We start from the raw sequence: 13498 nt of genomic DNA on the forward strand, positions 1-13498 counted from the left end.
AGTAGCCAACAAGCGGTCAAACCAACCAAACCTCCACCCGTGCAGAGCATGAGAGGATCACTTGCACGAAGGCGTCCTGCAAGGCCAAATCACGCATGTGTCACAGCCGCAGCAATAAAGTTACGGATGCAATGATTTTCTGAAGGAAAATTAATCGGGACGTCGGTGCAACATTGTCCGGTGGTATTATCGTGCATGAAACGGGCTACTTTCCTGTTTCCCGAGCCGCATTCGGCTGTTGGGTCAGAATTTCACTTGAGACGTACAGGGGACCCGGACAGCGATGACGTTGCCCCCGAGGGGCAACGGTTTTCTGGAGGCGACATTCGAGGGACACCGTTGCGACTATTTACCATCGGTCGGATCGTGTACGAAACGGGGTACTTTCCTATTTCCCGAGCCACGTTTGGCTGTAGGGTCAGGATTTATCACGAGACATACACGGGACCGGGCCAACACCTTCGTGATGGCAAAACGACGGGACATCCGAGGCAACATTGGGAAAGGAAGCGCGTACGAGAAAACGGGTGTTTTCCTAAGAAAAACCACCCGTGTTCCGTACGCCCACCAGGAAGGACACCTCCTGCCTACTATACCCTAGGGTTTTAGCCCCCCTTGGGACCCCTACCCTTCAGTTTGTGAAGGAGGGGTACACTGTCTTGAAACGCTACCGTGGCAGCGTTTTTCTGCCATGAGACATGCTTTCGCTGCCATGGCACCATTTCTTGACCATCATTTGCTAGTTTTGATCCGGTTTCCATGGCGTATGGGCCTTTTTTCTCCTGGACCTCTCGTACCCGTTCACGTGTCCGTGTACGTGAGTGTGCCTCGTATGTGGTTTTGCCCAGTTTCCCATGGCGCATGTCCGGTTCCGTCCACGATGGGCGTCGGCCAGTTTTTTCCTGTGTCCACGTACAGCCCGTTCACGGGTCCGTGTACGTGTGCGTGCCTCGTACGTGGTTTTGCCCAGTTTTCCAAGGAACGGGTCCCGTTCCTTCCACGACGGGCGTCAACCGTTTTTTCCTGTGTCCACGTACAGCCCGTTCATGGGTCCGTGTAAGGGTCCATGTACGTGTGTGTGCGTCGTACGTGGCTTTGTCCAGCAGTAGGTCTAAAGGTGCATCTCATGTTTGTGCTATGGTAGTTCTTGATTTTACAAGCATGTATTGATCTTGGTTTTGTTCTGTATGCAGGGTACTCGATGTTTCACGATTTGTACTATAGATTTCCTGTTGGTTTGATGAACATAATGGAACAAGGCAGATGAGTGCTCCTCTTCTCTTTACCCCTCTACAAAAAATCTGTTCCAATTGCCGTACAGTTTCCCCGGTATGGCTTTCTGGATTGGAAATTTCCACTCATTTGTTGTTGTTTGGCCTACATCTAGAGGTAAAATGTTTTCTTGAATTCAGTGACTACTTGAAGTCTTCAACTCGAGTTGGACAACATATGTAATGTTGAATTCAGTGAGATATCGTGATTTGATTTCACTTTCTATGTAGAGTTGATTTGAGTTCACTGAAACAGGGCTTGAGAGTGCTTCTGGGCTTGCACGCGAATGACGTCGGGTGACGTGCGGTGCTCGGGAGACGCCACCATGATGAAGGCATGAACAAGCTGGTCCATGCATGGTTCTGGTTGTGCCACAGGTAGGATCGCATGGTATCCTTTCCACTTCCATCCTGTTTCAGTTGTGCCAATGCCTTCTTATGATACAAAATTGCGACAAATGATTACAATCAATAGTCATCTCTGTTATTACCTTTCTGTAGATGTATGTTCTGTAAGTTGATCTCAGTTCATCTGGGTGTTCTTTTAGGAATACCTCACGGTTGTGTTTTCTGGCACCAATATGTTAGGTTTATAAAGCTAAATGAGATCTATATATAGCAGGAAAATATGCATATAGCCCAAATGTGGTGATTTGAAGATGAAAGGAAGAGCTGAGAAGCTCGAGAGAGCTGGAGGAACAAGGAGAAGCTAAAAGGACAGCAGAAGATGAGGCACTGGGGAGCTCTTAGACATACAATGTTCAACCTTGGTTGCTGAGGATAAATGCAAAAGAAAATCATCAAGGCTATCTTGCATAACATGGCTCTTTGAGGTTCATGTTGAGGTCAGTTTTAATCTCTTGTAATTCAGTGTATTCTGAAAACAATGAACCTTTTATATTTATTCCGAGTCACCTGTCTGATATTTGTCACGAACACTCGCTTTGCGGGGATGTGATGCCACCGCTCCACTCCTCGAGTCACATGTCTAATTGCTTTGATCTTTGTTTTTTAGTACAGACAAGAATAGCTTCAATGACAGCATCTCAAATCATCAAGTTGTGTGACTTCCCTCTTGAGTGGGTGTTGTATTTTAGCAGGCGTATATTTGAAATAGTTGAGAGCCACTTTTGTTGTTTCTATATGGGTGCACACCAAATTAAACCTTCCGAGAAGATTAATGTTCTCATGATTTACCTTCTGAAAATGGGAACTTGTGATCTTTCTACGTGCGATGATCTGGATATGAAATAGAATGATGTAGAACTGCAGCTCTATAATCTGAACCGAATTAGGTATTCATTTTAGTCCGTTATATCTTATATCTTGGTATTCCAAATCTCCATGTGTGAAGAAATATTTTCAGTCAAAGGATTAATTTGTAAATTCTCTGCTTGTATATCCTATTTTACTGTTCAGATTTTTCCTCGAGATTCGGGCTGGCAACCAAAGATGTTCAGCCTTGATGGCTTGTGATATATGATCATGTTTAGGATAGACGAAAATAAGATTGCAAAGGTACATTCTTTTCCTGCATAAACTAAATAGTGTTACAAATGGTGATAAACATGGGCAGTTTTCACTTCTTTATTACTGATGAATCATGACATAAAATGCATGTTTCTTGTTGTATACCTTCAGTGTGGATTATTACGTGATGTACCTTGTCATTAACTTTCTTTATTTAGGACTAATTTTGTTTCATATTCATACTAAAACTTTCCTCAAGATACTAAAATTTACCCTTGCACTCAATTTTTCTAGAGCTAATAAAATATCTCGTTTTAGTGAAATTTGACTTTTACTATTTTTTTGTCAAGATACTCACTTTTCTTGTGTTAAAATTTATCTTGTTACTGAAATTTTATAGGAACGAAGAGCTCAAGATTTTGTTTTGTTCATGAAGATGCATAATCAAGAGGAACCACAAGGATTCCTAAGAACACTTGAGGTGCAGCAACATCACTTAACCTTTTCATGTTACCCTAGATGATTTATCATCCTTGCTTTCCCCTGCCGACAAGGATTCATATCAAGAGTTCAATACTTGTTGGGGGTTCCTCGCAATGCACGCACAGAGAGGCAAAACTTCTTTGCTTCCCCCACCATCTCTGCAATAATATGGCGTGCATGTGCAAAAAGAAGGATCTGATGGTCTACTAAGGGATTATAGGAATGAAGAGCGTCTTATCTTCTTTACGTGTTTATCTGGTAAATATTCATGTGTCAAGCAATACAAATCGTATGGTTACAAGTTCAACAACAACATGGGGAGCGCTGGCGTGGTAGTCCGGCGGTAGAGGGATGACTGGGCAGCAGCCTACCGAGGAGTTGGAGGGAGGGCTTGATTGGACCACATCTGTCCACGAGGGCTTGTTGGTGGGCTCCTCGGCGGGGTCCTGGACAGGTGGATGTGTGGGTGGCTGTGTGTGTGCGTGTGCTTCGGCGGTGCGTGGTGAGGTAGCGGGGTGGCCAGTCCGGTGCCCTGGTGAGCAGGTGGTTAGATACGGACGGATTTGGCCATGGTGGCTCGACATTGGACTTGCTGGTGCATGTTGTGCGGAGCTCGAGAGGTTGATCCGGCGAAAGCGTGTCTCCGGAGTTTCCAGAGCCGGTGATGGCGAAGCTTTCGAGTGTCGTTTCCTATCTATGGGCATCGCCGAGGTATTCTCAGCCGCAATTTATGCCGCTTCGGAGGAAACTCTAGATTCGTGTGATCGGACGATGACGGTGCTTTGGCATCATATCCCTCTCCAGGGTTTCATCTTTCGAGCTATGCATTAGCATGCTGGGCCGATGGAAGATGGAAGCAGAATGCATTTATAACAAGGGCACTGGCCACAGGTTTACAACGACTTACTGGTTGTACTGATGGAGCAGAGTGCATATTTGTGCAGAGTCTGCAAAGAGTAACTGAAAGACTCGACTGATCAGATTTGTCAGGAGGGCTTTCTTATTTATGTATCCAATTTTATGCATGCCAGAGGAAGAAGATCAAGGTATGTATATATAGCTTGATTAGACACAATGGTAAATTTCTTATGCTTTTTTGGCCTAAATCATCTATTCTGTTGTGCGTACATGTACTACAGTGTATTATTTTTTGGCCTGAATCAAAAAATAATTCAGTCATTTAACCTTCTCAAATCCGGATCATGTACTACACAGTGTTGTTTCTTTTGCATGGAAGCATCACGCAGACCTTCCAGTAGGACCTGAATGATGTGCAGAAGATAACAAAACAAGTTTACAAGTGTTACCGAAATTTCCTTAAGTTCTTTTCTCCTATGATTTACTGAATGCATCCTTGTGTTCTCTAATTGTGTAAAAAATGGCATCTTTGTAATGTAGTTTTATTTAACTCAGCTCATACTCCGTATTGTACTTCTAAAATTTGCCAAGTTTCGAATTCTGACTCGGAGTGCTTATGCATGTTCTTTTTTTGTTAGCTTTTAGTCAGCTGAGTTGAAGAAGCAAGTAAGCCTGAAGAAATGGACAGATTGACATTTAAAAATCCTGAAGATATGAACAAACAATCTTGCAGATTCATGTGTACTAGCCTGCTCATTCATGTATAGTTTATAATCTGAGGAAATGTTTGCCGTCTGTGTTAACCTCCAGTCTTGTACTGCTAAAGATTGTAGTTTGTGTTGTAGCATATGTGGGCATGTTCTTTACTTCAATCTAGACTTATGTGCCTTTGTGTTAAGTTGTCTTACATCTCAAGTTTTGTATTTTCATGTTTCATGAATTATGTGGGTATGTGGCAGCCCACATAATACCACATACAGTATGTTTGCAGCCCACTTAAATAAGTGGACATATGTGGCAGGAAGTGGGCACCTGCAGGTTGTCCCACCTACAAACCTGCAGGCTGAGTGGAAGAGAGTTCGTATTTGCCATTGTATGATGAAAAATGGATGCCACCATGCTTAACGTGTATTTCTAAATAAAAAGAATAATTTGATCAATCTGTTCTTATTTTTATTATTCGGCGACAACTCATGGTTATTCGGATTTTGCCCGTAGCAACGCACGGGCCTTCTCCTAGTAAGATTTGTTTCCTAATCGTGGGATAGCCTGCCACCAGATATGGAAACCATGGGGGAAAGAACCCGTACGTGGAATCGGTGGGGACTCGTGACTTCCTTCGATCGGGGGAGCAACGAACGAACGAAATGACTACGTCCTCGGAGTAGAGAACTTGCACTTGCATGGAAAGTTCTGGCCCATTAAGGTTAGGTTTGGAAAGCAAAATCACAATCCAGAATGGATCCGAAAGGAGATCGAGATGGATCGAAAAAGAATCACTCCCTGCCCATTTGTAACATGTCTGGTTAGGAAAGAAAAAACCATTGTGAGAAGATGGTGGGGGGACTTGGGATGAAAATAAGCCAGAAGAAAAAAAACCAGCGAAAAAAAACCAGACGAAGGTGGGAGGTGGGACGAAAATAAGCTAGACAAAAAAACCCGGAACGGAGACTACCAACTGCTCCATTAGGAGTAGAGATGTTGGGAGGGCACCTCTAGAACACACAACATACAATCTCTTAGCTGTGTGCGGTGCCCCCCTCCACAGTTACACACCTCAGTCATATCGTCGTAGTTCTTAGGTGAAGCCCTGCGTCGGTAACTTCATCATCACTGTGGTCACGTCGTCGTGCTGACGAAACTCTCCCTCGGTGTCAACTAGATCAAGAGTACGAGGGACGTCATCGAGCTGAACGTGTGCTGAACACGGAGGTGCCGTACGTTCGGTGCTAGGATCGGTCGGATCATGAAGACGTACGACTACATCAACCGCGTTGATAAAACGCTTTCACTTTGGGTCTACGAGGGTATGTGGACACACTCTCCCCGCTCGTTGCTATGCTTCTCCTAGATAGATCTTGCGTGATCGTAGGAATTTTTTTGAAATTACTGCATTCCCCAACAGTGGCATCCGTGTCAGGTCTATGTGTAGATGTTATATGCACGAGTAGAACACAAAGAGTTGTGGGCGATAATAGTCATACTACTTACCAGCATGTAATACTTTGATTCAGCGGTATTGTTGGATGAAGCAGCCCAGACCGACATTACGCGTACGCTTACGCGAGACTGGTTCTACCGACGTGCTTCGCACACAGGTGGCTAGTGGGTGTCTGTTTCTCCAACTTTAGTTGAATCGAGTGTGGCTACGCCCAGTCCTTGTTGAAGGTTAAAACAGCACACTTGACAAAAAATCGTTGTGGTTTTGATGCGTAGGTAAGAACGGTTCTTGCTAAGCCTGTAGAAGCCACGTAAAACTTGCAACAACAAAGTAGAGGGCGTCTGACTTGTTTTTGCAGGGCATGTTGTGATGTGATATGGTCAAGCCGTGATGATATATAAATTGTTGTATGAGATGATCATGTTTTGTAACAGAGTTATCGGCAACTGGCGGGAGCCATATGGTTGTTGCTTTATTGTATGCAATGCAATCGCCATGTAATTGTTTTACTTTATCACTAAGCGGTAGCGATAGTCGTAGAAACAATAGTTGGCGAGATGACAACGATGCTTCGATGGAGATCAAGGTGTCAAGCCGTTGACGATGGTGATCATGATGGTGCTTTGAAGATGGAGATCAAAGGCACAAGATGATGATGGTCATATCATATCACTTATATTGATTGCATGTGATGTTTATCCTTTATGCATCTTATTTTTCTTAGTACGGCTATAGCATTATAAGATGATCCCTCACTAAATTTCAAGGTATAAGTGTTCTCCCTAAGTATGCACCGTTGCGACAGTTCTTCGTGCTGAGACACAACGTGATGATCGGGTGTGATAAGCTCTACGTTCACATACAACGTGTGCAAGCCAGTTTTGCACATGCAGAATACTTGGGTTAAACTTGACGAGCCTAGCATATGCAGATATGGCCTCGGAACACTGAGACCGAAAGGTCGAGTGTGAATCATATAGTATATATGACCAACATAGTGATGTTCACCATTGAAAACTACTCCATCTCATGTGATGATCGGACATGGTTTAGTTAATATGGATCATGTGATCACTTAGATGATTAGAGGGATGTCCATCTAAGTGGGAGTTCTTAAAGTAATATGATTAATTGAACTTTAATTTATCATGAACTTAGTCCTGATAGTATTTGCATATCTATGTTGGATATCAATAGCTCGCGATGTAGCTCCCCGTTTATTTTTTTATGTTCCTAGAGAAATATAAGTTGAAAGATGATAGTAGCAATGATGCGGACTTGGTCCATGATCTGAGGATTATCCTCATTGCTGCACAGAAGAATTATGTCCTTGATGCATCGCTAGGTGACAGACCTATTGCAGGAGCAGATGCAGACGTTATGAACGTTTGACAAAGCTCGGTATGATGACTACTTAATAGTTTAGTGCACCATGCTTTACGGCTTAGAACCGGGACTTCAAAAACATTTTGAACGCCACGGATCATACGAGATGTTCCAAGAGATGAAATTGGTATTTCAGACTCATGCCCGTGCCGGGAAGTATGAGACCTCTGACAAAGTACTTTGCCTACAAGATGGGGAGAATTGCTCAACTAGTGAGCATGTGCTCAGAATGTCTGAGTACTACAATCGCTTGAATCAAGTGGGAGTTAATCTTCCAGATAAGATAGTGATCGACAGAGTTCTCTATTCACTATCACCAAGTTACTGGAACTTCATGATGAACTATAATATGCAAGGGATGACGAAAATGATTCCTGAGCTCTTCACGATACTGAAATCGGTGAAGGTAGAAATCAAGAAAGAGCATCAATTGTTGATGGTTAACAAGACCACTAGTTTCAAGAAAAGGGCAAAGGAGAAGAAGGGGAATTTCAAGAAGAACGGAAAGCAAGTTGCTGCTCAAGTGAAAAAGCCCAAGCCTGGACCTAAGCCTGAAACTGAGTGTTTCTACTGCAAAGGGACCACTAGAAGCGGAACTATCCCAAATATTTGGCGAATAAGAAGGATGGCAAATGAACAAAGGTATATTTGATATACAGATTATTGATGTGTACTTTACTAGTGTTCATAGCAACCCCTGGGTATTTGATACCGGTTCACTTGCTAAGATTAGTAACTCGAAACGGGAGTTGCAGAATGAAGTGAGACTAGTTAAGGGTGAAGTGATGATGTGTGTTGGAAGTGGTTCCAAGATTGATACGATCATCATCGCACACTCCCTATACTTTTGGGATTAGTGTTCAAACCTAAATAAATGTTATTTGGTGTTTGCGTTGAGCATGAATATTATTTGATCATGTTTATTGCAATACGGTTATTCATTTAAAGTTAGAGAATAATTGTTGTTCTGTTTACATGAATAAAACCTTCGATGGTCATACACCCAATGAAAATAGTTTGTTGGATCTCGATCATAGTGATACACATATTCATAATACTGAAGCCAAAAGATGCAAAGTTAATAATGATAGTGCAACTTATTTGTGGCACTGCCGTTTAGGTCATATCGGTATAAATCGCATGAAGAAACTCCATGCTGATGGGCTTTTGGAATCACTTGATTATGAATCACTTGGTGCTTGTGAACCGTGCATCATGGGCAAGATGACTAAAACTCCATTCTCCAGAACAATGGAACGAGCTACTGACTTATTGGAAATAATACATACTGATGTATGTGGTCCAATGAGTATTGAGGCTCATGGCGGGTATCATTATTTTCTTACCTTCACATATGATTTGAGCAAATATGGTTATATCTACTTAATGAAGCATAAGTCTGAAACATTTGAAAAGTTCAAAGAATTTCAGAGTGAAGTGGAAAATCATCGTAACAAGAAAATAAAGTTTCTATGATCTGATTGTGGAGGTGAATATTTGAGTTACGAGTTTGGTCTTCATTTGAAACAATGTGGAATAGTTTCACAACTCACGCCACCTGGAACACCACAGCATAATGGTGTGTCCGAACGTCGTAACCGTACTTTATTGGATATGGTGCGATCTATGATGTCTCTTACCGATTTACCACTATCATTTTGGGATTATGCATTAGAGACAGCTGCATTCACATTAAATAGGGCACCATCTAAATCCGTTGAGGCGACACCGTATGAACTGTGATTTACCAAGAAACAAAAGATGCCATTTTCTTAAAGTTTGGGGCTATGATGCTTATGTGAAAAAACTACAACCTGATAAGCTCGAACCCAAGTCGGAAAAATGGGTCTTCATAGGATACCCAAAGGAGACCATTGGGTATACCTTCTATCACAGATCTGAAGGCAAGATATTCGTTGCTGAGAATGGATCCTTTCTAGAGAAGGAGTTTCTCTTGAAAGAAGTGAGTGGGAGGAAAGTAGAACTTGATGAGGTAATTGTAACTTCTCTCGAATTGGAAAGTAGCTCATCACTGAAATCAGTTCCGGTGATGCCTACATGAATTAGTGAGGAAGTTAATGATGATGATCATGAAACTTCAGATCAAGTTACTACCGAACCTCGTAGGTCAACAAGAGTACAATCCGCACCAGAGTGGTATGGTAATCATGTTCTGGAAGTCATGTTAATAGACCATGATGAACCTACGAACTATGAGGAAGCGATGATGAGCCCAGAGTCTGCGAAATGGCTTGAGGCCATGAAATCTGAGATGGGGTCCATGTATGAGAAGAAAGTATGGACTTTGATTGACTTGCCCAATGATCGCGAGCCATTGAGAATAAATGGATCTTCAAGAGGAAGACAGACGCTGATAGTAGGGTTACTATCTACAAAGCTCGAATTGTCGCAAAAGGTTTTTGACAAGGTCAAGGTGTTGACTACGATGAGATTTTCTCATTTGTATCGATGCTTAAAGTCTGTCTCAATCATGTTAGCAATTTCCACATTTTATGAAATCTGGCAAATGGATGTCAAAAAATGCATTCCTTAATGGATTTATTAAAATAAGAGTTGTATATGATACGACCAGAAGGTTTTGTCAATCCTAAAGGTGCTAACAAAGTGTGCAAAGCTCCAGCGATCCATCTACGAACTGGTGCAAGCATCTCAGAGTTGGAATATACACTTTGATGAGTTGATCAAAGCATATAGTTTTATACAGACTTGCGGTGAAGCCTGTATTTATAAGAAAGTGAGTGGGAGCACTATGGCATTTCTGATAAGTACATGTGAATGACATATTATTGATCGGAAATGATGTAGAATTTTCTGGAAAGCACAATGGAGTGTTTGAAAGGAGTTTTTCGAAGAAAGACCTCAGTGAAGTTGCTTACATATTGAGCATCAAGATCTATAGAGATAGATCAAGACGCTTGATAAGTTTTTTCAATGAGTACATACCTTGACAAGATTTTGAAGTAGTTCAAAATGGAACAGTCAAAGAAGGAGTTCTTGCCTGTATTGCAAGGTGTGAAGTTGAGTAAAGACTCAAAACCTGACCACGGCAGAAAATAGAAGGAGAATGAAAAGTCATTACCTATGCCTCAGTCATAGGTTCTATAAAGTATGCTATGCTATGTACCAGACCTATTGTGTACCTCACCATGAGTTTGGCAAAGAGGGTACAATAGTGATCTAGGAGTGGATCACTGGACAACGGTCAAAATTATCCTTAGTGAAATAAGGATATGTTTCTCGGTTATGGAGATGACAAAAAGTTCGTCGTAAAGGGTTACATCGATGCAAGTTTTAACACTGATCCGGATGACTCTAAGTCTCAATCTGGATATATATTGAAAGTAGGAGCAATTAGCTAGAGTAGCTTAGTGTAGAGCATTGTAGACAGAGAAATTTGCAAAATACATATGGATCTGAATGTGGCAGACCCGTTGACTAAACTTCTCTCACAAACAAAATATGATCACACCTTAGTACTCTTTGAGTGTTAATCACAATGTGATGTGAACTAGATTATTGACTCTAGTAAACCCTTTGGGTATTATTCACATGGCGATGTGAACTAATCACATAAAGATGTGAACTATTGGTGTTAAATCACATGACGATGTGAACTAGATTATTGACTCTAGTGCAAGTGGGAGACTGAAGGAAATATGCCCTAGAGGCAATAATAAAGTTGTTATTTATATTTCCTTATATCATGATAAATGTTTATTATTCATGCTAGAATTGTATTAACCGGAAACTTGGTACATGTGTGAATACATAGACAAAACAAAGTGTCCCTAGTATGCCTCTACTTGACTAGCTCGTTTATCAAAGATGGTTATGTTTCCTAACCATAGACATGTGTTGTTATTTGATGAACGGGATCACATCATTAGGAGAATGATGAGATGGACAAGACCCATCTGTTAGCTTGGCATATGATCGTTTAGTTTTATTGCTATTGCTTTCTTCATGACTTATACATGTTCCTATGACTATGAGATTATGCAACTCCCGAATACCGAAGGACACCTTGTGTGCTATCAAACGTCACAACATAACTAGGTGATTATAAAGATGCTCTACAGGTGTCTCTGATGGTGTTTGTTGGGTTGGCATAGATCGAGATTAGGATTTGTCACTCCGTGTTTCGGAGAGGTATCTCTGGGCCCTCTCGGCAATGCACATCACTATAAGCCTTGCAAGCAATGTGACTAATGAGTTCGTTGCGGGATGATGCATTACGGAACGAGTAAAGAGACTTGCCGGTAACGAGATTGAACTAGGTATTGAGATACCGACGATCGAATCTCGGGCAAGTAACATACCGATGACAAAGGGAACACCGTTTGTTGTTATGCGGTTTGACCGATAAAGATCTTCGTAGAATATGTGGGAGCCAATATGAGCATCTAGGTTCCGCTATTGGTTATTTACCGGAGATGAGTCTCGGTCATGTCTACATAGTTCTCGAACCCGTAGGGTCCGCACGCTTAACGTTCGATGACGATCGGTATTATGAGTTTATGTGTTTTGATGTACCGATGGTTGTTCAGAGTCCTAGATGCGATCATGGACATGACAAGGAGTCTTGAAATGGCCGAGACATAAAGATTCATATATAGGACGATAGTATTTGGACACTGGAAGTGTTCTGGGGGTACCGGGTACGTATCGGGTCACCGGAAAGGGGTGAAGATATGGGCCTTATTAGGCCTAGGGTGGGACAGACCAGCCCCTAGTGGGTTGGTGCGCCCCATATATGGCCGAATAGGGTGGGGGAAAGGAAAGGGAGAGGAGAGAAAGGAAGGGGCAATTTGGCCTCCCCTTTCCTTCTCTCCCCCCTCCTCTTTCCTTCTCCCTCTAGAAAACATGGAAAGGGGGGAGGCCGAATAGGATTAGGCCCCAAGTAGGATTCCTCCTACTTGGGGCGCGCCTCCTGTTGCTTCCTCCCCCTCCCACCTACATATATATTGGGGAGGGCACCTCTAGAACACACAACAGACAATCTCTTCGCCGTGTGTGGTGCCCCCCTCCACAGTTACACACCTCAGTCATATCATCGTAGTGCTTAGGCGAAGCCTTGCGCCGGTAACTTCATCATCACCGTCGCCACACCGTCGTGCTGATGAAACTCTCCCTCGACCTCAACTGGATCAAGAGTACGAGGGATGTCATCGAGTTGAACGTGTGCTGAACACGGAGGTGCTGTACGTTCGGTGCTAGGATCGGTCGGATCGTGAAGTCGTACGACTACATCAACCACGTTAATAAAACGCTTCTTCTTTTGGTCTACGAGGGTACGTAGACACACTCTCCCCGCTCTGTGCTATGCTTCTCCTAGATAGATCTTGCGTGATCGTAGGAATTTTTTTGAAATTACTGCGTTCCCCAACAGTTGAGTCAAGTGGTTGTGGTACCCAGACATTCTGAGTATATGTTCATTGACAGAACTATTCTCCTCCATCTTGCAGCTATAGAACTTATTGGAGACTTCATATCTCTCAATCCGGGCATTTGCTTGAAATATTAACTTCAACTCCTGGAACATCTAATACGCTCCATGACGTTCAAAACATCATTGAAGTCCCGGTTCTAAGCCGTAAAGCATGGCACATTGAACTATCGAGTAGTCATCAACACGCGTCTGCAAGGCATTCACAATGTCTGCAGTTGCTGGCGCGGGTGGTACACCTAGTGGTGCTTCCAGGACGTAATTCTTCTGTGCAGCAATGAGGACAATCCTCAAGTTACGGACCCAGTCCGTGTAGTTGCTACCATCATCTTTCAACTTAGCTTTCTCTAGGAACGCATTAAAATTCAACGGAACAGTAGCACGGGCCATTTATCTACAACA

The sequence above is a fragment of the Triticum dicoccoides genome, chromosome 1B (assembly GCF_002162155.2).
Source record: "Triticum dicoccoides isolate Atlit2015 ecotype Zavitan chromosome 1B, WEW_v2.0, whole genome shotgun sequence".
NCBI classification, from domain to species: domain Eukaryota; kingdom Viridiplantae; phylum Streptophyta; class Magnoliopsida; order Poales; family Poaceae; genus Triticum; species Triticum dicoccoides.